Here is a 24,393-nt window from a genome sequence, read left to right on the forward strand (position 1 = left end):
GAAAAAAAAAAGTATATTGAGTCTAGTTCATTTGGGTAACTCAATATACGTGAGGTTTATTTACAGTAGAATTCTATATTTTATGTGATTCTTCTACTGTGTATAAACTCTATAGTTTCCTATTGTGGCTGGCTGACTAGGACACACCTCTTGTGTACATATATATATATATATATATTCTCATTTTAACTCTAATGCTCAAGCAATACAAAACCATTACATCTGATTCTGTGTCAATATGGTATCAAGAGCTTAAGGTTCTCTTTTTTTTTTTCCCTGCTCCAACGAGCAACTTGATCCTCTCTTCTTCTTGTTGGTTTGATGCCTCTTGTTGTATGTTCATGTTGTCCTCGTTGTGCTTTGTTTAACGTTGGTGCCTCCTCTTCTCATCCCCAGTTGGCACTCATGGCCTTTGATCCACCACAACTTCCACCAACGTGCCACTACCTCCATCGTTACCCCCACACCATCTTCTCCATCCTTCTTTTCTCCTCACCATCGAACCTACTCCCACCAACTTCCTCCAATGGAAGAAACAACTCATCCCCTTTCTCTACTGCCAACGTCTCTTTGGATTTCTTGATGGCTCCTATCCCTGTCCCACTGATCCTGAGGCAACATTGACTTGGCTATAATAGGACTCACAATTGGTCAGTCTTCTTGTCGCCTCCCTCTCTTCTCCCTCTCTGAGGCTGTCGCTCCTGTTATTTTGGACAAGGACACTAGCCATGACATATGGGCTACTCTTCATGACACTTATGGGTCTCGCTTTATGTCTCTTTTGCCAAAAGATGGATGAATCCATCACTTTGTATCTCCAACCGGGCAAATCAGTTGTTGGTGAGTTAACTGTTGTTGGTAACCCTCTCTTTCTCGTGGACTATAACATTCATGTTCTCAGTGGTCTTCGGGAGGATTTGTAAGAAATTTATCCTTCTCTACTTACCCGCATGGTCACTCCCACCTACAATGAATTGCATGTCTTGCTTCTCAACCATGAAAATATGAAGGCCTTTCGAAAACTCTCTGTCTCTAAAACTGATGATGTTAATCCTGCTTTAACCGCCAATACTATAGAGCCCTGCTCTTTAAACCCGGTTTATTGATTGATTGGTTCGGTTTGGTCTTACAGGGTCCGAACCGGAATGGGTTGATGCCAGTGCCTTATGGTGCATGACGTCAAGGGTGACGGCAAATTTTGGGTGGTTGGATAATATTGAGCTAGTATAAGAAGTGATTCACACGCCTAAGCCGTGCTCATGCACATATCACAAGGCCATGTACGAATAGGAAAGGTACGTTATCATATTTGAATGATAAGAACCTAGTCCATAACACGAGGTGAGGTTGAGATACTTGTAGGATTTCACTTTCCCCAAAAATATAGCAAGGTTGGCTATATTTTGGCCAACTAGTGGGTGTCATTGGTAGGTGCAAGACCCACCAGTGTGACCCACCTATAGGGATAATGTGGGCCCTAGTAAGCCCAACTTGGGTGAGCATATGTATCTCGGACTTCTCAGCGAGATGAGGTCTTGTATACCCAATAATGTCGGCTATTTTGGCTGGTATCGCCAATTAATGTGTTTTAGTCCAAAAAGGGGATGTCAAGTTTGGGGTTGTTTTTAGCCAAGTATGATTTCATCTCCAAAATCTTAATGATGACTTAGATTCATGGAATAATAAAGTAAATGAAGCTTAGAATCTGTGGAAAATGAGGTGGGAACAACCCCCTTGGATCCCTATGAGGAGAAATGAAGAAAGGACAAAGAATAGTAAAACCCATAGAATACCGATGGGTAGCACCAGTGGGTGGTCACACCTACCAATATGACCTCCCAGTCTTTCCTGGGCTTTTGGCCCAATCGACGGGTAGGACCGACAGGTGCCACACCTACTAGTGTGATCCATCGGTCTTCTTTGGGTCAATTGGTGAGTAAGACCGACGGGTGTTTGACTCGCCGATGTGACCTACCAGTCTCGCCAGTACCTCTAGACCTACCGAAGGGTAGAACTGACGGGTGCTAGACCTACCAATATGACCCTCTGGTCTCCTCTAGGCCTATCGATGAGTAGAACTGACGGGTGCCAGAGCTACCAGTATGACCTGTCGGTTTGGGCAGTTTGCATAACTAGGTTCTCCTACCCACCTGTGTGACCCATTTGTAGCCCAAATGAACTCCGACGGAACTCAAACTCAACGAAAACTTTCTTCACGCTATTATAATCATCATGATCATATCCTACGTCATTTATAGTCCCAAATTGGATGCATTCTAAACTCCTTATCTATGCTAGGTTTCGAGACACTCATCTTCACTTTGGATCTTACCCGTACCGTGAGTGCAGATTCTTCTACAAGAATAGATAAGTGGAGAGAAGACTTTGATCTTATTTTGGGAGTATTTTTGGCACTCTATGCATCCATATATTATCTTGACATTACGAATGCCATTCTCATGTATATGCTTGATTGATGTTGATACATTTAGATCTGAACATGTTGCATTCTTAAACTATCTAAATGCTTGCTACTTACTTGAAATCTTGAGAATGGATTTATCATATGTTGAATTATGGTGATGATTTACCAGACATTTGTGGGATTTCTAGAATAGATGCCGTAGTTGGCTTGGAAACAAATGCATTGATACACCATGGAATGGGACACAGAAGTCTTATGCAGTTAACTATTTCATATAGGAGCATATGGTTAGGATTTCACATTCCCTCGTGCTACGACCCTTCCCAACAGGGGCTTACGTGTTGGGTTATCATTGGGGTGAAATGTCGATCGCAGACCACCATGGTGGTTAGAAGTACGCTTGGCTGATCATTAGGACAGTTAGGAACCTTGATGATATGTTCAGAGGGCCAATTGTGTTATTTTTAATTTCTATTGTGGTTTCACCATAATTTACTTTTCTATTGTGGTTCGGCCATAATTTACTTTTCTGTTGTGGTTCGGCCATGATTTATTTTTTCGAGTGCTCACGGCTGACCTCTCCAACAACCTTATGGCCTATTGTGGGATGGAGAATGCATCTCGAACCCAATGCATACACGCACTGTGGTTGTGAGTAGCATGTAACCTATGACCTAGTAATGATTGTTTAGGTGAATTATCTTTGAAATGAATCTCATTCATATAGTACCATTTAAATTACGATTGCTTGTGTGCGTCTTTCTTTCCATTTATTGAGCTAATTAGCTCACCCCTCGTATACACACCTATTTAGATGATTTTGTAGGTTACTCGGTAGAGGAACCTATGCTGGGTCCCATCGATGAAAACCCAGTGGGGGATTGGTGGGTCCCCAAAGGATTCGATCACGATGACGGTTGTCTGTGTAAGGGTTGTGTTACAGGGCAATAGTAGCTGATTCTACTTGTTGTACTCTTTTTATTCTTTTGGTATATTTCTCCTTTTGTGCTCTTGATAGTTAAATTGCTATTTCTTGTGTAAATATCATGCCTCCAGACCCACATGTAATTATGCTATGTATGACAAGTTTGGTGTCAAGAGTATATAGGGATTTACAAGTATTATTTATGATGAGACTTCACTCAATTATATTATTATATTTCATTGATTACTTGTGCTTGTTGTACTGTGGTTACGGTATCAGATGATCCTGGTGGTTTTAGATTACCTGGAGGGAACCCGATCACTGGTCTGATTCTATGTCTAATCACACACAACATTTAAGATTAAATTCTTAGAAACCATAATAGGACAAGGAGTTTGGGAAAACATGAAAGACTTCATATAAAATCTGAAAATACATAAAATTTGAAAATTTTGGCATAATGCATTCATAAGTGAGAGTATCCAAAAAGTTTCACACAGAAAAGAGAGTACATAATCACAAAGAAATCTCATATACCAAGGAAAGAAATTACATAAACATAGCAGAAATTTTCACATGTTTGGGAGAATTCTCAAAAGTACAATCAAGAACAGAAGAATTAGAGTAAAGGAAAAGAATATAGAGTTCCAAAGTCACATTCCAAAAATAAAAAAAAAAGGAAATCATCCCAAGCCAGCAGTCCCATCAATAGTCATCCAAGTTGATGACCTCCTCCTCAGCTCGAGATCTTGAGTTGATACCCAAGCGGTAGTCATAGTAGTCGAACCGACGATTCACCAAATCCACCTCCCCCTGAAGATGTCTTAGGCTTGCCATCATATCCCTGAAAGCGGAGTCTGCGGTATTGTCCAAATCATATATGTCCATGATTATGCTTGCCTGAGTCTCCTGAATGGTTGCCTGCCCCATCAGGAGTTTCTCCTAACCTTCCTGAAGTATCTTTAACCTTTCCAGCATGCCCTGATAATCAAAGGGGCCACGTGGAGATGGGGGGACCACATTGATGGGGACCTCTTCCTCCATCTCCACATCATCATCCTCCTCCTCATCCTCGGGCATAGAGTCCTTGTCATCCTCCTCCTCATCACCCTCCTCCTGAGCTGCCTCCCCCACCACTGGCTCTATCAAATGAAATAACTTCACCTTAAGTAAAATTCCTTGGGAAAATCGGTCTAAGGGGGCACTACCCTCCTCACCCTCAAGATCTATGCAAAAGTGCTCAAAGATCTTGGTGAGTGACCAAGCATAAGGGTAGTTACCGTCAAAGGGGTGGGCTGCTTGGTGCTCCATAGTCTTTATAATCATGTATGGGAGGCATAGGCGAGGGGGATTCCCCAGAGAAGTGTAAAGACAATATGCTATATAGGCAGCCATAAAGTTCACCTGATTCCAGTGCCCGGCCTGGGGAAGTAGGTTGAACTGCACTAAACGACTGTAAACTCTGACCTTAGCAAGGAAGGTTATCTTGAACTCGGGACGGACAGTGCTGCCACAAATGCTCCTGTAGACATGCTTCTGGAGGGTCTCACTCATGTGGGAACCCAAGGCCTTACCCCTGGGAGGGCATTAGTACTAGGTAACCTCCAAGGAGATACACAAAATCCCTATCAACAAGTTAATCGGGAACCTGATGTCTCGACCCTTCAGTCGGCTGGTGAGGATATACATCCTGTTGTCATACACCACCTCAAGGTTGCAATAAAACATTTGGATGTGGTTGGCGCAGCAGTGACAGTCGATAGATAACATAGCCTCCCAACCTAAGGCTGTGAACCTCTCGAGCATTTGAACTCTAGTGCAGTCTTCAGTCACCACAGTCTTCTCCATCAGAATGGGTCTCTTGAAGAAGGTGTCCCAAGTGAGTGCAGCCTCAAGGCTATGGAAAGTGGCATCATCGTAATCCTCTAGGTCCTCAGAAATGTCTCTACTACGCCAAGCTCTAGGGGTAGAAGAACTAGCGGTAGCACCCCTCTTCTTTCTACCAGAGGCATGTCCACTTCTAGAAGATGAAGCAGCCCCTTTTCCTTTGCGGGAAGACATCCTACAAAAATTTGAAAGGGAAAATATGAAAAAAACTGATAAGATACTAAGAGGAATTTGTAAAACAATGGATGAATGTAAGGAACAAGACAATAAGTCATAAAGAGGTGATTAGTGAAAATGACACACCCTACTGAGCAACATTGAATGGGCAATGTATGTAGAATGACAAATAAGCGGGAAGGGCCCTACAAGTACAATGCCATTGTTATAATGAAACTACATGTGAGTGGTAAAAGGGCAAGAACTATATGTGAATAAATGAGCATTATAGAGATTTCAATATTTGATGCAATACACTAATAAAAGACAAGAGATGGATGCATTTATTTAAGGCATAGAGACATGTAAATACCAAAGTTGGCAACAATTCGAGACAATTGACAGATTTTCCAAAAGAAGGAAATGAAAAATTTCACAAAGAAGAGCATAAACCTAGAATATCCAAAGCATTGAGGAAATTTTTGGCAATAACATATAAAGGGAGGTTCAATTTCCTGAATATGTACATATCTTGGCATGTTGAAGTCAAAATAAGTGAAAGCCCCAAATGTCATATGAACCTAACCTAGAAATGGCAAAAAGTTTATGCCTAGCCAAGGAAAGTGATGCATATGTACAATGTAGCACTCCTACTACTATTATGTAACCAAATGTGAATGGATAGAGACATTTAATCATATATTGTGCGAGAAAGAAAATAGAAAATGGGAAAAACCCTAAAACATCAAGAATTTCAAGAAAATAGGGTCATCAATCCATGGAAATGACATGTGTAAATGATAAAAGGTGAGATTCATGAAGTGAAACTCATACCTACATACTATATTCAATTATAGTTGGAAGAAATCAAAAGAATTTTTTGAGGTTATTGAGCAAAAGCAACCGAAATCCCAAAGAGAAAGAGGAAAAACCCACTTACTTGATATTGAGAATGAAGTTGGAAAGCCAATTGGTGTCAGCCCCAGTGTTAACAATTCCTAAAGGCACCGGTGGTACTGATGCTTCCAGAATTGGGTTAGGTTGTGTTCTTATGCAACATGGCAAGGTAGTGGCATATGCATCTAGAAAGTTAAAGGAGTATAAGAAGAACTATCCACTCATGATTTAGAGTTGGCGGTAGTTATCTTTGCCTTAAAGATCTGGCACCATCACTTGTATGGGAAAAAGTATGAGATATTCAGTGATCACAAAAGTCTCAAGTACTTCTTTACCCAGAGGGATCTGAATATGAGACAAAGATAATGTCTGGAACTCATGAAAGATTATGACTGTGATATACAGTACCATCCAGGTAAGGCCAATGTGGTGGCGGATACATTGAGCCAGAAAGATTAGACTGTATCACTTGCTTATTTGGCCACCATCCCACAACTTAAGCAAGAAGCCATGTTGATGGATAAAATTATTTTGAATGAAGGATCGACCTTAGAGCTTGATCAACAGCCAAAAATGTTAAGCAGTTAACTATATCTCTGGCGGCCCTGCAAGTGCAACCATCCATCAGGTATGAAATAATCATAAAACAATCCATGGATCCTAAGTTGTAGAAAATCAGAGTTAAAATCCAAGGGCAAAGGATGGACAATCCTAATTTCAAAATAGCCAATAATGGAGCACTATTATTTCAGGGCAGGTTGTCTGTACCCAATGACATGGGGATACCAAACAAGATAATTAAGGAAGCACATGGTTTTGAGTACACGCTTCACGCTGAAAGCACCAAGATATACAAACATCTTAAGTAGAGTTATTGGTGGCCAGGGATGAAGATTATAGTAGCTCTATATGTGGCACAGTGTTTCACGTGTCAGAAGGTTAAGGCAGAGCGACATCGACCATATGGCACTCTTCAGCCACTCCCAATACCGGAGTGGAAATAGGACATGATTACTATGAACTTTGTCACCGGACTATCCCGTACACCCAAGGGAATGGATGCAATTTGGTGATAATTGATAGATTCACTAAGACTAACCATTTCATTCTAATCAAGACAACCGCTTCCATGGACAAATTAGCACAAATTTACATGGAGAATGTAGTCCATTTACATGGGGTGCCAGTCAGTATTGTATCGAACACCCAAGGTTCACATCTAAATTTTGGAAGATCCTCTAGCATACTATGGGAACACAAGTGAACCTAAGCATTGCTTTTCATCCATTGACGGACTAGCAATCTAAATGGACCATACAAATACTAGAAGATATGCTCAGAGCCTATACAATTGAAATGAGTGGTAGTTGGGAAGAAAACATACCTCTTATGGAGTTTACTTATAATAATAGTTATTAAGCCACAATCGGAATGGCTCCATATAAGGCATTGTATGGCAAAAGGTGCAAAACTCCCTTATATCGGGATGATGTAGGAGAACGGTGAATGCTTGGACCAAAAAAGATACAGATAACTTGTGATAAGTTTGATGTCATCCGTGAGAAGATCAAGGCGGCCCAATCCCGCCAAAAGAGTTATACGGACAACCGTAGGAAAGATATTGAATTCGAAGAGGGGGAGAAGGTATTCTTGAAAATCTCTCCCACCAAGGGCTTACATAGGTTCCATAGGAATGGCAAGTTGAGTTCAAGGTATGTTGGCCCATTTAAGATCCTGAAACGGGTTGGCTCAGTAGCATATATGTTGGCTTCCGCCATCATTCAACAGCGTACACAATGTATTCCATGTTTCAATGTTGAAGCAGTATGTACATGTTCCATCACATATGCTAACTGTGGAACCGGAGTACGTAGAGTCTGATATGACTTATGAGGAGCAGCCTATTGAAATCTTGGACCGGAAGATAAAGACTCTTCATAACCGATCTATTACATTCGTAAAGGTGCTATGGGCCAACCATTCACTTGAGGAAACATATTAGGAGAAAGAATATGATATCCAAGCAAAATATCCTCATCTATTAGGACAACTAAGTAACTTCAATTTCAAAGATGAAATTTTTAAAGAGGGGGTAGATGTAGAACCCTGCTCTTTAAACCCGATTTATTGATCGGTTGGTTTGATTTGGTCTTGCAGGGTCCAAATCGGAGCGACTTGATGCTAGTGCCCTATGGTGCATGACCACAAGGGCGACGTCAAATACGGGGTGGTGGGATAAAATTGAGCAAGTACCAGAAGTAATTCGCATGCCTAAGTCGTGCCCTTGCATATATCACAAGGTCATGTACAAATAGGAAAGGTACATTATCATATTTGAATAATAACAACCTAGTCCATAACACGAGGTGAGGGTGAGATACGCGTAGGATTTCACTTTCCCTAAAAATACAGCAAGTTTAGCTATGTTTTGGCCAACTAGTGTGTGTCACTAATGGGTGCTAAACCCACCAGTGTGACCCACATGTAGGGGTAATGTGGGCCCCAATAAGCCCAACTTGGGTGAGCATGTGTATCTTGGATTCCTCATTGAGATGAGGTCAAGTATACCCAATAATGTCGGCTATTTCGATTGGTATCGTGAATTAATGTGTTTTGATCCAAAAAGGGGCAAAACCAAATGGGTCCTAGTAAATATTTATAACACTAGGGTATAAATAGTATTTACTCTCTCTCTCTCTCCCATTTATAATTTCAACCAAAGTTGGTGAGAGGAGTAAAGAAGAGGGAGAAAAGAGGAAGAAGAAGAGAAGGGAGAGGGAAGAAGATCGTCCTTTGGTTTCCAAAGCTGCAACCTACCTTTTTGTCGTCGGAATAGTGTCAGGTGTCTTGAGATCTACATTTTAAGGTAAGTAATTCCCTAACCCAATGGATTGTGATAAAACCCTCATATGTATGGTCAAATCAAAGTAACAATGGAACCCTTGTGTGATTTCCTTGAAGGATCTTAGAAAGGAAATAAAGATTTGGGAGTTACTGAAGTGATATTTTGAGTTTTGGAAAGAGGATCTCAAGTTTGGACTTTTCTTGAGCCAAGGTATGATTTTATCCCAAAAATCTTGATGATGACTTAGATCCATGGAATATTCAAGTAAATGAAGCTTAGAATGTGTGGAAAATGAGGTGGGAACAACCCCCTTGGATCCCCATGAGGAGAAATAAAGAAAGGAGGAAGAACAGCAAAACCCTCAGAATACCGACGGGTAGCACCGACGGATGGGCATACCTACTAGTGTGACCCCCCAATCTTGCATAGGCTTCTGGCCTAATTGGCGGGTAGGACTGGTGGGTGCCACACCTACCAGTGTGACCCACCAGTGTTCTTTGGGCCAATCGGCTAGTAAGACCGATAGGTGCCTAACCCGTCGGTGTGACCTACCAGTCTTGTAATTACCTCTAGACTTATCGGCTGGTAGAACCGAGGGGTGCCAGACCTACCAGTATAACCCGCTGGTTTGGGTAGTTTGCACAGTTGGGTTCTCCTAACCACCTTTGTGACCCACTTGTAGTCCAAATGAGCTCCGATGGAACTCAAACTCATTAACAAACATCTTTATGCTATTATACCCATCATGACCATATCCTACGTCATTTATAGTCCTGAATTGGATGCATTCTAAACTCTTTATCTATGCTAGGTTTCGAAACACTCGTCTTCACTCTGGATCTTACCTGTACCATGTGTGCAGATTCTTCTATAAGAATAGGTAAGTGGGGAGAGGACTTTGATCTTATTTTGGGAGTGTTTTTGGCATCCTGTGCATCCATATATTATCTTGACATTACGAATGACATTCTCATGCATATGCTTGATTGATGTTGATGCATTTAGAACTAAACATATTGCATTCTTAAACTTTCTAAATGCTTGTTACTTGCTTGGAATCTTGAGAATGGATTTATCATATTATGGTGATGATTTTCCGGATATGTGTGGGATTTCTAGAATAGATACTGTAGTTAGCTTGGAAACAAATGCATTGGTACATCGTGGAATGGGACACGAAAATACTATGTAGTTGTACTATCTCATATAGGAGCATGTGGTTAGGATTTCACATTCCCTCATGCTACGACCCTTTCCAACAAGGGTTTACATATTGGGTTATCACTGGGGGGAAACGTCGGTCGCGAATCGCCATGGTAGTTAAAAGTACGTCTGGATGATCATTAGGACACTTAGAAATCTTGGTGATATATTCTGAGGGTCAATCGTATTGCTTTTAATTTCTGCTGTGGTTTAGCCACAATTTACTTTTTTGCTGTAGTTTGGCCATGATTTATTTTTCTATTGTGCTTCGGCCACGATTTACTTTTTCGTGTGCTCACGGCTGGCCTTCTCTAACAACCCTATGGACGTATCATGGGATGGAGAACATGTCTCGAAGCCGGGGCATATGTGCATTGTGGTTGTGAGTAGAATGTAACCTATGACTTAGCAATGATTGTTTAGTTGAAATAGCTTTAAAATGAATCTCATGCATATAGTACTATTTGAATTGCGATTGCTTGTGTGCGTCTTTCTTTTCATTTATTGAGCTAGTGAGCTCACCCCTCGTGTACACACCTTTTTAGATAATTTTTCAGGTTACTCAGTAAAGGAATGTGTCAGGTCCCACCAACAAAATCCCCGTGGGAGATTGGTGGGTCCCAGAAGGATTCGATCACGGTGATGGTTGCCCATGTGACGATTGTGGTGCAGGGCAATAGTAACTAATTCTACTTGTTGTACTCTTTTGATTCTTTTGGTATATTTCCCCTTTTGTGCTCTCGATAGTTAAATTGCTATTTCTTGTGTAAATATCATGCCTATGGGGCCACATGTAATTATACTATGTTTGACAATTTGGGTATCAAGAGTATATGAGGATTTACAAATATTATTCATTACAAGACTTTCGATGAATTACATTATTATATTCCATTGATTACTTATGCGTGATGTGCTGTGGTTACTATATCAGATGATCCTGGTGGTTTTGGATTACCCGAAGGGAACCCGATCACCGGTTCGGTTCTATATAAATGGGGCATGACAAATACCACCTTCGCCTCCTCTGGTGACTCGACTACCTCTTCTGGTTGTGATTCATCTAGTGAGCATGGGGGCATGGCAAATCAGCTCGTGGCTATGGTCGCTTCTCCCAAGGGCGTCTCTAGTGCACCATCTGTCATCACACAAACCACAATGCCACCACTTGCTACTTTCATCTCCCGTCATAACCTAACCCATATTACCCAACTTCCTACTCCTCCAACCCTCACCTTACCATGGTGCCCCTTACCTCTTACTCCACTCACCCTAACCCTCCCATACTTCCTACCCCTCCTACTCCCCTCCCAATGGACTTACCTGGTATCCTAATACTTGTGCTTCTTACCATGTCACTTCTGATCTCTTAACACTTTTCCAATATCATACCTACACTGGTCAAGATCAACTTCATGTTGGCAATGGTAAGGGTGTTACTATTTCCCACATTGGTCATTCTTCTTGACCCTCTCCCTCTTTCTCTCTTTGTTTTAATCTCAATAATCTTTTACATGTCCCAGATATTTCCAAACCTCTTCTCCCTATCCAAAAATTTTTTCAAAATAATAATGTTCTCTTTGACTTTCATGGATCTCACTTCTTTGTCAAGGATCAAGTCAACAAGACAATTCTTCTTTCCAGGCCAAGCAATAATGGCCTCTACATGCTTAAGGCTCCTTCCTCCTCTCCTCCTTCCATCAGTATTGTTAAAAAAAATCCATTGATGGGTGGCATCGTCGCACCCTCACGAGTGTCTCCTCGATTTATGTTGTAAACCAATAATTTGTCGTTTCAGTCTACACAGCCAGCTTGGCAAGGCCAACCGTTTGTCCCTAGTTCTTTCCTCTTATGTCAGCTTATTTTCACTTGATCTAGTTTATAGTGATGTTTGAGGTCCTCCCCCATCCCTCCCTTGAAGGTTATAAGTACTTTGTAATCTTTGTTAATGATTACTCGAAATACATTTGGTTTTATCCTTTAATTTATAAGTCTGAAGTTTTAATCTCTTGTTGAACGCCACTTCTCACATAAATCAAAATACATTCAAACAGACTGGGTTGGTGAATACCACACTTTGCCCTCTTTCTTTACCCCTCTTGGGGTTACCCATCATGTGGCTTGTCCCTATACTCATGAGAAATAGGGTGCGATCGAACGATGTCATCACCATATCATCGAGACTAGCCTCACCCTACTTGCCCATGGATCGGTTCCTAGACAATATTGGTAGTACGCCTTCTATACTATCGTCTACCTCATTAATCGAATGCTCTCTCATACCTTGAATCATATTTTCCCCTTTCAACTTGTTTATCAGAAGGCCCCTACACTTTTCTTCGTGCCTTTGGGTGCCGATGTTTTCCATACCTTCATCAATAAAACTCTCATAAAATGGACTTTAGCTCCATTCCCTGTGTTTTCCTTGGCTACACTGATTCCTATACAGACTATCATTGTCTCGATCTCTACTCCAATCATCTGTATATTGCATGGCATGTTTGCTTTGATGAGTCATGCTTTCCATTTTCTCTTGCCTCTCCTTCACACTCACACTCTCCCTCTGTTCTCCTTAACTCCCCTTGGGCTATTGTCTCTCTCCTTCTTTACCACCAAATCCAGTAGGTTCCCCTATCTTACTGCCCAATATAGATGGTTGTTCATGATTAAATGCCTCTCCATAAACCATGTCCTCATACCTAATCCACTACTACCCCTCCCACCACTGAGTCTATCTATTTTTCCCAGGCAAGCAAGATTCTTGGGTGGTGTGCTACCATAGCAATGAGTTTAATGCCCTACTTTGTAATGGTACTTAGACTTTAGTTCCATGGTTTGAAAAAATGAATTTGGTTGGGAAGTGGGTTTTTAGGATCACATGAAAGGCTGATGGGACCCTTGAGTGCTATAAAGTGCGCTTGACTATAATGAAACATTTAGTCTAATAGACAAACCAATGGCTATCTATTCTATCTTTGCCATTTCCATATCTCAAGGTTTTGCCAGTTTGATAGCTCGACGTCCACAATGCCTTCCAACATGGCATCCTTGCTGAGGTTGTCTTTATGGCTCAGCCTCTTGGTTTTGAGGACAGTGCTCGACCTCTCATATGTGTAAGCTCCATTGGTCACTTTGGTCTCAAACAGGCACCATATGCCTGGCTTCAGACGTTAACGCAGTTTCTTCTACAATTGGGATTTCATGGCTCTAAAATTGATCCCTCTTTGTTCATTTATCGTCACAATAGAATTCAGTTGTATGTGTTGATCTAGGTTGACGACATGCTTGTGACTAGCAACTCTTCCACTCATATCTCTCGCCTTCTTCAGCAGTTGGCCAGTGAGTTTTCTATAAAGGACCTTGGTCCTCTGCACTTCTTTCTTGGCATTGAGGTAGTCAAACACTCTAAAGATATGCTTATTTCTCAGTCTCGCTATGTGGATGATTTGATTAAGTGAGCTAGAATGGTCGATTGCAAGGTTGTTCAGACACCCATGGGCTACCTCCTTAAAAGCATTGCCTACAGGGGGTGTTCCTCTGACTAATCCCTCCAAACATCGCTCCATTGTTGGGGCTCTTCAATACATCACCCTCATTGATCCTGATGTGAGATTTGCGGTCAACAGGGTCTATCAGTTCATGCATTCTCTGATAGAGGATCATTGGTATATGGTGAAGCAAATTTTGTGCTATCTCAAGGGTAGCCACTCCCATAGTCTCCTTCTTGAGCAGTCATCTCACCCTACCCTTCAAGATTTCGATAATGTGGATTGGGTTAGGAGCTCTAGGGATGACAAGTCCATAGGGAGCTATGCGATTTTCCTTGGCCCCAATCACATCTCTTGGACATCTCACAAGAAGTGGAGAACCTTTCTCTTGTATCTCTACACCGTTATTTTTTGGTTAGCCAATCTCATGTGTTCTTAGTCAATTAGAATCCCCTATTAGTTAGTGTTTTAGAAACATCCAACTAAGTAATGGGTTTCCTATTCAAAGCCAACAACTAAACCAAAACCAATCTTATCATAATAGATAAGATCAAATTTATTAGAAAAATAAATAATATAAAATTATTTTCCTAATAATAGGAAAAGAAATATTATAAAATTCTTTTTTCCTAACATCCGATGTTTTATGCTTGTACTAAACATGTTGAAATAGATTTCCATTTGTACGTGAACAGGTGGACAATCGTCAGCTTTCTATGAAATTTGTTTTAACTAAGGATCAGCTCATAGATATATTGACCAAGGCACTTTCAAATGCTCGTTTTTAGTTCTTGCATGACAAGTTGAAGAACACTGTTATGACTCTTCCCGTTGAGGGGGTGTATTGGCTTATATTTAGTCTAGCCTATTCGGGTAACTCAATATATATGAGATTTATAAAGAGTACCAATAGGTTTTGGCTCGCGGCAGCCCACTGCAAAAAGGGGAGGCATGATCCTACTAGCCCATGCATTTCATGCCTGACAAAATGGAGGAGATTCAAACCTTTCAACCCCAAATGATACGTGAATTCGCACCTCTACACTCGAGTCCTGGCACATATTAGAATTGTCAAAAGACCATGTATATATCCTAGGGCAACCCCCTATGGAGTGACCAAAGGGGAACAACAAGCAACTAAGGTATAGCACTACCTTGGCCACTGGAAACACCTGGGCTAAATCCGGTGGCACTTGTGATGCTAATTTGGCTTCGATGCCCGTGGGCCCCACTACCCCATCATGGCCAGCCCCGATAAACTTCCCACACACTCCCTTACACCATTCCCAATGACTTGTACACCTTATGAGTCTAAACAGGTGGACGCTTGTGTTCTGAATGACGACTAACCTACTTCAGTCATGGACAAGTGCCTAACCAAACAGACCCTAAGGTCTTCACTTACTATAAATAAGAGAAATGAGTTCACTTCTCACTTCTCACTTGTCCAAAATGTGAGGGAGAGAAAAGAAGAGAAATGAATAAGAAGAAGAAGAAGAAGATGAAGGAAGGAAGCATGATCTAGCTCTCGGCTTCACACTTGGTTGCCGATTGTTTTCGGAGGTAGGTGCTACCTCCCCTTATGACCCCTTTTCTTTCATTTTGAGTTTTGCCCTTGAGCAAGGTAAGGAATCACTGGGTTAGAGGGGTGAGCCTCAACCCCGGCTCTTCCCAGAGATTGGGAGAGTGTTCATCGCACTCCCCTATGTGTTTCCCAAGCTCAAACAAAGCCAGTTGAGCTTTAACAACACTTTTGACCAAATGTGGAGTTAGGGTTTCAACTATTCGATTGTCGTATCTGCCAAACGGCTCGATGGAATTGGGATCTTTTTGGCTTAAAAGAAATGTGGGAAGACCCCCTACAAACTCCAAGGAACCAATCCTGACATTGAACACCGAGGCCTTAGGAAGCCTCAGCTAAGGCCACCAAAAACAGCTCTGATATTTTCGATGACTTGGAACCTGTTTTCGATGGCATATTTTTTGTGACCCTTACTGTACTATCAAATTTGATAGTACTTGTACCCTTTGGGGCAGCCCTTGTGGGTCCCCCTCTGGTGTTTCCAACACTCATTAACGCCCTTTTATCCTTGTACCTAGTACAGAGACAAGCACGTAACGACGAGTCCTAACGCAAGTTGATACCATGTTGACAAATTTGAAAGTTCACCTATCCAAGCTACAACCAAGGTGAATGGTGGTTGACTTTAATTTCGGAGTGCTTAATACCTTAGAATTGTTCACTTGTTATAAAAATTTTGAAATGATTCTTTGATTGCTTAAATGATTATGTGAATTTCATAACATGCTATGATATATTGAATTGTGTTGATTATGTGCAATTGGGAACTTGATGCATGTTGTGTAATGTGTGACGGGGTCCGGTGTAGCTGAAGTGGTTCCGGTACCGTGATCATCATGTGAATGTTGCATCATGCATTGGGTGCGCATTAGATTTAGATATAGTTATGGATTGCACTTTGTGGCCGATTGTGATTCCGTATTGTACACTCCATGACTATTCTTGGATATAGGTGCGCTTTGTGGCCAATGGTAATTCCGATATTATGTATCCCACACTTAACTTCTTGTATGTTAGATAGGCTTGGACATTGATACGATGCGGCCGAAGGTTGATTCTGATATCGTAGTCTATACTACTTGTATCATTATGCAAGGCATGTAATATTTGTGGTTATGTTACATTCCCTAGCTATGTTCCCTTGCCAACAGGGGGTAAGGTGTTGGATAACCCAACTGTGATATGTTCGATGAACCTTTCCGAAATGCCACTCCTGTAGTACAATGTGATTGTTGCCAAAGGCAAAAATTAATCTGACATAACTGATGGTGATTATGGTACTGTGACTGCCAAGAGGGGCTTATCAAGGGTTTGTTGGGTGACCAATGGTCTCATTTCGAGAACGGCAGGCTCCTAATCATGACTAGGGTTTATATCACTGGGTGACCAATGTGCAAGTATTAAGATCAATGATGCAACCTAATGCATCATAGTAGCATGAACTCAACTTAGTTGTATGTTAAGTGATTTAATAATCAGATGGATTGCACTATTTGCATCATGGACTATGTGTTTAATTTTGCATTCATTCGTGTCATGAATTATTATGTATGTGCTTGTATGAACCACACCCCTCACTGAATTTGTTGGAACTCACCCCACATATATGTTGCTTTTTAGATGATGATGCAGGTACGGTAGTGCCTTTGGGATGTGACTCCACTTCCTCCGGACCCAAGTACAGAGTTACTGACTGATGGATGCCAAAGGCCAAGGAGCACGACCTTGATTGTGCATGCGACACCTGTGAGTATGCAACACCTTGAGACAAGTGGTCGTCTTCTACCTTTTTGATACCGTATTACTGATTGGTATTCGTTTGGGAATTAATATTGTTAAGTCATGTACAGAGGTGATTGGAATAACTTTGTTATGTAATACATTAACACTAGATATTATCCCCGTTAACTTATTGATTCTGCTACTATATACTCTGATTTTCATTGTATCTATTCATTTGGTTCGATGTTATGTGATTGTGATAGTTAAGGTACTATTATCAGAGATCCTAGTAGAGATGTAAGATGGGTAAGCGTCTTACTCACACCGCTGATATCCTAGTACTAGAAGTAAAGTGTGACAATTGGAGTAGCCTAGGCTCAGTTTTGGAGCAATACACTCAGGACTGCTATGAGGGGCTTGCAGAAAAACAGAATTTTTTTTGTACTTCTTTCTAATGTACCAAGATCCTTTTGTATATACATCAAAAACATGTGAGGGACCTCTTACTTATAGCCTAGGGTGTTTACCACATCCAAAGCAAGCATTTCTTATCCCAACAAGCAAGCATTTCTTATCCCAACTCTTAGAGAACCCCATGACTCTGAGGAGATTGGTTTGGGCATAGATGGATACAAATTCCATCAAACAACTTTGGCAAGGATTATGGTGGATTCCAACACTCATTGAAACCTTCAGAACGTTCTCTAAAAGGTCTTTGGAAGTGTCTAGGTGAGTATTATGGTCTGAAAAGACGTGATATGGTAAATGCAACTGGGCCTTGAAGAGTCCACAAATGCGGAATTACACAAAATCCGATTCCAAAGGCATTCCTGTCAGCACTCAACAGAGCTTAATTGGCTAATGTTGTCCACCGACACGACAGTCGTGCCTCAGCTCATCTGGAGCCAGCCTTAGCTTAAATGATAGCTTTGACCAGTATAAGGGGCTGGGCCTAGTTCAAGTTTGAGCCTGAACCGGAAGTCTTAATTTTTTGGGTTTTGGGCTCGATCTGTTTTTTTTTTTTTTGCATGACAGCCATTTTCCATGATTTTCAAAATATGTTGTTTAGACTTTTTTAAAAACTAAACCATTTGAGGATTTAGAATGCTTCTGGGACCTAAAGAACTTCTCTGAGCTATAAATAATTGGTCTCCCGTTACTTAGGGATGTATTGGTTTCATCATTGGCTAACCTGCTTTGGGGTGACAAAACGAAGTGTCTATAGAAAGCCCTTCATTGAGTAATACTGTGAACAGTGAAAATTCAAATAAATGATCATGCTTAGCACCTTGCTCAGGGGTACTGATATAAAGCAAGATAAAGTAATAACAAAAAAATTCATTCCTCGGATAAACATCATAAATCTTTTATCAAAACTGAAAACAAAAACACAACTCCTTGGCTAAATGTCGTCAAAATCAGGTAAAACAGGGATAAGGGTGAAAGGACTCCTTTTCTACCAAAACTTTCACAAAAATTGCCTACTAAAGGCCTACATGAGAAGACCACTTGACAGAATGGGGTTTTGAAAATATTGAAATCAGGGGGAAATGTCTCCATGAATTTTTGAGGGCTACTAACCAATCTCCTTGACTTACTATGGAACAAAGCAATAAAATTTCGAGGGTGAACCTCATGGTGATACCAGAGAACAACCTGATTGGGGATAGAAACGTGAAAGGGGTTTGGCCTAGGAATCCATATGACTCCAAGGGTGAACCAAAACAACTGCAATTCCATGGGGAATTAACAAAAACACTTACCTTAGGAACTCCCTTAGTTCCATTTATTATACTCAGATTTATGGGGTCAAGGGGTTGGGTTTCACCATCTTGTTATAGTTATGCCATGTGTGTTAGGAGGACAATGCAAATGAGAGAGCACATATGCACATGATGCCATGATGCTTGTTAGCCAAATAAAAAGTCGTTACATAAGGTACAACAAACCAAGGCATAGAAAAATTTATCATACGCTAAAATATGAATTATTAAGGAAGCTTAGCTTAACGGTCCCCTGTGGAGTTGATAGCGACTCTTGGCTGCCCCTGTCTTGGGGAGAAGGGGTTATCCCTCTCCTTTTGGGACTGTTGATCCTCTTTAGAATGGTCCAATAGTCCTCCCACTTCGTCCAGGCTACTGAGAATATTCTATTTTAACAATTTAACAAGAGTTTCAGTGGGAGTACAGGAATATTCTATTTTAACAAGAGTTTCAGTGGGAGGTACAGGCTGACAGTCTTGGTAGACCAAGGTTTGGGATGCCCTAGTCAGAATAAGGCTGATTTCTCGTAATCAGTGTTTGCAAAGGTTTTCATTTGTTAAGTTTCATCCTCTGGTTCCTTCCCTGTTGATGGCAATGCAGAAGGTGAAGAGTGGGCAAGAGCGAGTATCTAGGAATGCCCAGGTAGGCGTGTAATTCTTTTCATTCTTTCCTTCTCTTATTCTAATAAAAGAAGTTGGAGGTATAGTTGGAGGTTCAGTTGGAGGAGCAAGTTGGTATTTGATCATTAGAAACTATTATGATTATTGGAACGGATCACCTAGAGATGAACTCCCCTTCTAAAAAATGTCAAGCATGTTTACTAATGATTTCCTATTGTTCTAAAGAGTCATAGAAATAGAACCCTGCAGTACCTTTAGGCCTTAGGGTATCTTAAGAAAAAATTTCTAACTGTTTGGGATCCAACTTATTTGTTTGCTGCTTACAAACATGTGCAATAAATCCCCAAACCCCAAGATGTTATAGTCTAGGATTTCCCCCACCCATACCACAACTCGTAAGGTTTCTTTGGTAAAGATTTAGTTGGGACCCTCTTCATAATGTAAATGACAGTTTCTAAGGCAAATCCCTAAAAGGATAATGTAACTTGATAAGCATAGAACAAACAATGTCTCTTTCCCTCCAATGAAGCTTGTAAGCTCTGTTTTTAGCCTTTTCTTTGTTCATCATTTTATCATTTAATCATTCTATTACAAGTAGAACTGATTCCTCCACCCTTCTTCCATTGTTGCTGAATCTATTGCATGTAGATTACCTTATTGGTTGCATAAATTGGGTTTCTGAACTTACAACTCCTGCAACTTATCACTTGCTGGAGGTCATCTTTATTTAGTGATTCAAGACATGCTTTAATGCCATGATATCACCTTTAGTTACTCTAAAATTGAGCCACCCCATTGGCATAATTAGATTCTCCCACAACCCCATTTCTGCTGCAAATTTGAATCCCACACTTACACTTTGCTGCTGCACTTTTGATTTTCAGCAAGCACAGCATGCTGACCCCTTTGTGTGTGGACTCATTTGTACCCCTTTTCTGCTGTGTATTCAATGCCAGTAACTATATCTTGCTGCTGTCCATCTATTCTCACATACACAGCTTGCCATATTCTTTATTTGTGAACTGATTTTGTACCAAGTTTCTCCTATACATTTGATTCCCACAAATACAGCTTCTTTGTATTTGGGCTGATATTTGTTAGTAGAGTTACTTCTTTGTGTTGTACTACATCACGGATCATATACTATTTTCTTGACTTCGAGTAGATAAATACACAACCTAAGATAATTGGAATGTATTGGTTATTTATTCAAGGATAATTGCATTATAATTCTACCTATACTATACTATGAAGCTCATTTGTAAACTTACCATTCAGGATACAATCCCACTGCCTGCTACAAGGACACATTGAAACAAGAAGCAAATTTTAGTGCTAAACTACTTCATATTTATCCCAAGTTCCAAATTCCAATAACACAAGCTTCATTTTCCGGGTATAGATGTTGGTGGATTTATGTATCTAGATGCATCTGAATCTGAATATCAATCATCTGTCGAGAGATCCCCTATTAGCTAATTAATCTGTTAAACTCCAGCAAAAATTAATGTAACAGGGAACCAGTATAAGAACCAGGTATCTGTGGCACAAATTCATCTGTTACCAACAGCTAATGCTTGCTTCAGATGCTCATGGAATAATTAAACTTGTAAACCAGGATTGTTGTTTTAGTAGGAGTTATCTTCATCCAAACAAAAATATAAACAGAATACGTTTACAATACCATCCTAACCAATGGGTCAATGGGTCAATGGCTCAAAGTTGTGTCTTCCTTCCATACCAACTAGCCAAGTCATACAATTCAATGGCCACAGTCCTAGTAAGAACAACAACAAATCAGCCTTATCGTAACCAAAAGGAGTCGGCTACATGGATCCGTGCAAAGTCAAAATATAAAGTAACAGTAAAAGGAAAGAAAAAGGAAAGGGACACAAGAAACAACTCAGAAAAATCCAAAAGGTTGGCTACAAGGATCCTAAACCTCCAATCAGCTCTATTCGAAGTCGTACCTAGGACAAGTCCTAAATTGTGCATGTCTTTCCTCATCACCTCTCCCATGGTCATTTGAGGTCCACCCCTAGCTCTTTTAAATCCTTCAATATGATTCAGATCACTTCTCTTTACTGGTGCATCCCAAGGTCTCCATTGCCACATGGCCAAACCACCTCAAGCGACTTTCTCAGAGCATATTATGAATCGGGAAAACTCCCAAATCAGCTCTAATATGGTCATTCTTTACTTTATCCATCCTAGTTTTGCCGCACATCCATCTCAATACCCTCATCTCTTTTACAAATAGCTTATCCATATGACACTTCTTAATTGCCCAACATTATACATCATAGCTTAACATAAAATAGTCTTTTAGAATTTCCCTTTAAGCTTTAAAAGTATACATCAATCACCCAACACTCCAGATGCACATCGCCACTTCATCCATCCCACTTTAATTCTATGTGAGACTTCATTCTCTGTCACCTTCTTTATTTATGATTGATCCCAAATATCTAAAATGATCACTTTGCGGTATCTCTTTCTCCTCAATATTCACCATATCGTTATTTGTTCTAATAATAGGTTTGATCGGTTTTAGGGAAAGTGTCAGTTACCAAACAGACCCTAAAGGGTTTAATGGTCTTTGTAATTCTCCAGAACCTTCTCTCCATTGTTATAAATAAAGAGGAATGGTGTCATATTAGACACAAGTCATTACCCTATTCAACATGGTATCAAAGCCTTAGGATCCGAAACCCTAAGGGTTCTCCCTCTTCTCCATCTCTTTGCCTCTTTCTCATTTCTACCTCTCTCTCCCAGCGCCTCCTTCATCTGCACCTCCCTCCATCTCTCTTCATCTGCTTCTCTCTCGTGGTGGGAGCTTCTTAAACCATCAAGAGGGTTTCTAGCCTCCACCCATCCTTCCCCTGGGCTCTCAAATTCTCTTCTACAATGATTTGAGAGACCCAGAACCTTTTTTTTTTATCACTTTTTCAGGGTTTTCTCCCTGAGAAAGTTTTTTCACAGTCGAGATGTTTTTTCCCTGCTTGATCTCTGATCGTCTTGATGTTTGTTGTGATCGATGCCTCTTATCCTTGTGGTGGTATGTACTGACCACTTTTTCGTTTGAGGTTTTTGTTCTAGAGCTATCCCCAAAATCGTTTTCTCAGGGTTTTACCCTTTATCGATTTTTGGGTTTTTTAGCTTTTTTTTTTGTTATTTTGGTGCTTTCTCTATCTCCGGCTAGTGTCTATTTGCATAGCCCCCTTGAGTAGCAACCACATCTACCATCTCATCTGTTTCTACTGGCGAAGACACCACGGCTCTTCCTTCCTTCCCTCCTTATGTTATCAAGCTTGATGGCACAAATTACCTTGTGTTCAAGCTTGGTCTGCATCTCTATCAAGTCTTGTGACTATTACGGGTACCTCATTGGAACCACAAAGTGTCTGACCACCGATATTGAGATTGACAAGTAGGAGTATGCCAACTCTCTAGTTATGGCCTCCCTTGTTAACTCCATGTTGCCATAGCTTTCGCGTGGCCATCTCCTCCTTGACTCCGCTACAAAGATCTAGAAGTCTGTCCAGGATATCTATTCCCAAGCAGGGAATAATGCTCAGGTCTTTGAGCTTCGCCAAAAGGTTCACAATTTGAGGCAGGGAGGGCTTACTTTGTCACAGTACTACTATAAGTTGCAGTCACTATGGACTAAGCTGGATTTCTATAAGGAATATACTCCTTCCACCGCTGAAGGTGTCACCAAGTTTCAGAAGCGAGAAGACAAAATCAGGGTTTATGACTTTCTGGCAAATCTGAATGTGGAGTTTGATCAGTTACGGTCCTAGGTTTTGAATCGTGATCCCTTTCTTACCTTGGATCAAGCCTATATTGTGATCCAACTTGAGGAGAGTCAACGTACCACTATGCTTCCACAAGAAGCTGCCACTCCTACTGAGAGATCTGCACTTGTTTCTGGCACTTAGTCCTTTAGTGCAGCCCCACAATCTGGTGGCTCCTCTATTAGGACTCTAATGAAGTGCGATTAATGTGTTAAGTTTGTCTCGAATTCTTTACTCGTTTTAAAGATTGACCTGATCCGACATATTTTGGTGGCAACCCGAATGGCCGAATGGGAAATTTTCTGAGATCTGTGATGGAACCATCGGCCCAACCCAGAGCCCAGCACTGATCTCGTATGGGGGTGCAAGGGGCTACGCCCCCCGGTATGGTTCAACCGGATCAACCGCGACCCAATGGGTCGACCCGCAACTTGGAGTATATATAATGTACTATTGTCTTGTTGAGATTGTCATCGTATTTTGGGTGTTTTTCGAGCTAAGGTTTTAGGGCGAGTTTTCTCGCCGCTGCTTGGGTGTAATCTCTCTTCTGCATAGTGAAACATCTTCTTTGCTCGAGGACGTAGCACACCACCCTGGTGTGTGAACCTCATTAAATCTCTGTGCCGTGCAAATCTTTTGTTTATTTATTTTCGTGTTTCTTGGTGTTTGATCTAACAAACTGGTATCAAAGCTTTGAGTTACTTCGATCCATAGCTTCAACGAAATACGATATTGATAGGTTCGACGGCAACATCAGTTTTAGTCTATGGCAGGCTCGAATGATGGTTGCTCTTACGTAGCAGGGTTTGAAGAAAACCATATTTGGGAAGACGAAGAAACCTGTAACTATATCCGATGATGATTGGAACGAGTTGGATGATAAAGCCCTTTCAGCTATTTAGTTGTGTCTTTCGAATGATGTTCTACAAGAAGTTCTCTCAGAGAAAAACGACTACAGTATGATGGGTGAAGTTAGAGAATTACCTCACCAAATCTCTCACCAATAGGTTGAAATTGAAGCAACTGTATACCCTTCATATGGGTGAAGGTACTTCTATTAAATTCCACATATGTGAGTTTAAT

General features: G+C 40.9%; 1 protein-coding gene across 1 annotated transcript in view; it reads right to left on the minus strand.

The window, feature by feature from the left end:
- Nucleotides 1-5,393: 5,393 nt before the first annotated feature.
- The window catches only part of LOC122070311 (magnesium-chelatase subunit ChlI, chloroplastic-like), a 44,316-nt gene continuing 25,316 nt past the window's right edge, over nt 5,394-24,393 (minus strand). Inside the window, exon 4 of the mRNA XM_042634437.1 lies at nt 5,394-5,412. The gene's annotated coding sequence lies outside the window, so the exon portion shown is untranslated. The remainder of the gene's footprint in view (nt 5,413-24,393) is intronic.

Source organism: Macadamia integrifolia, unplaced genomic scaffold, assembly GCF_013358625.1.
Source record: "Macadamia integrifolia cultivar HAES 741 unplaced genomic scaffold, SCU_Mint_v3 scaffold885, whole genome shotgun sequence".
Classification (NCBI taxonomy): Eukaryota; Viridiplantae; Streptophyta; class Magnoliopsida; order Proteales; family Proteaceae; genus Macadamia; species Macadamia integrifolia.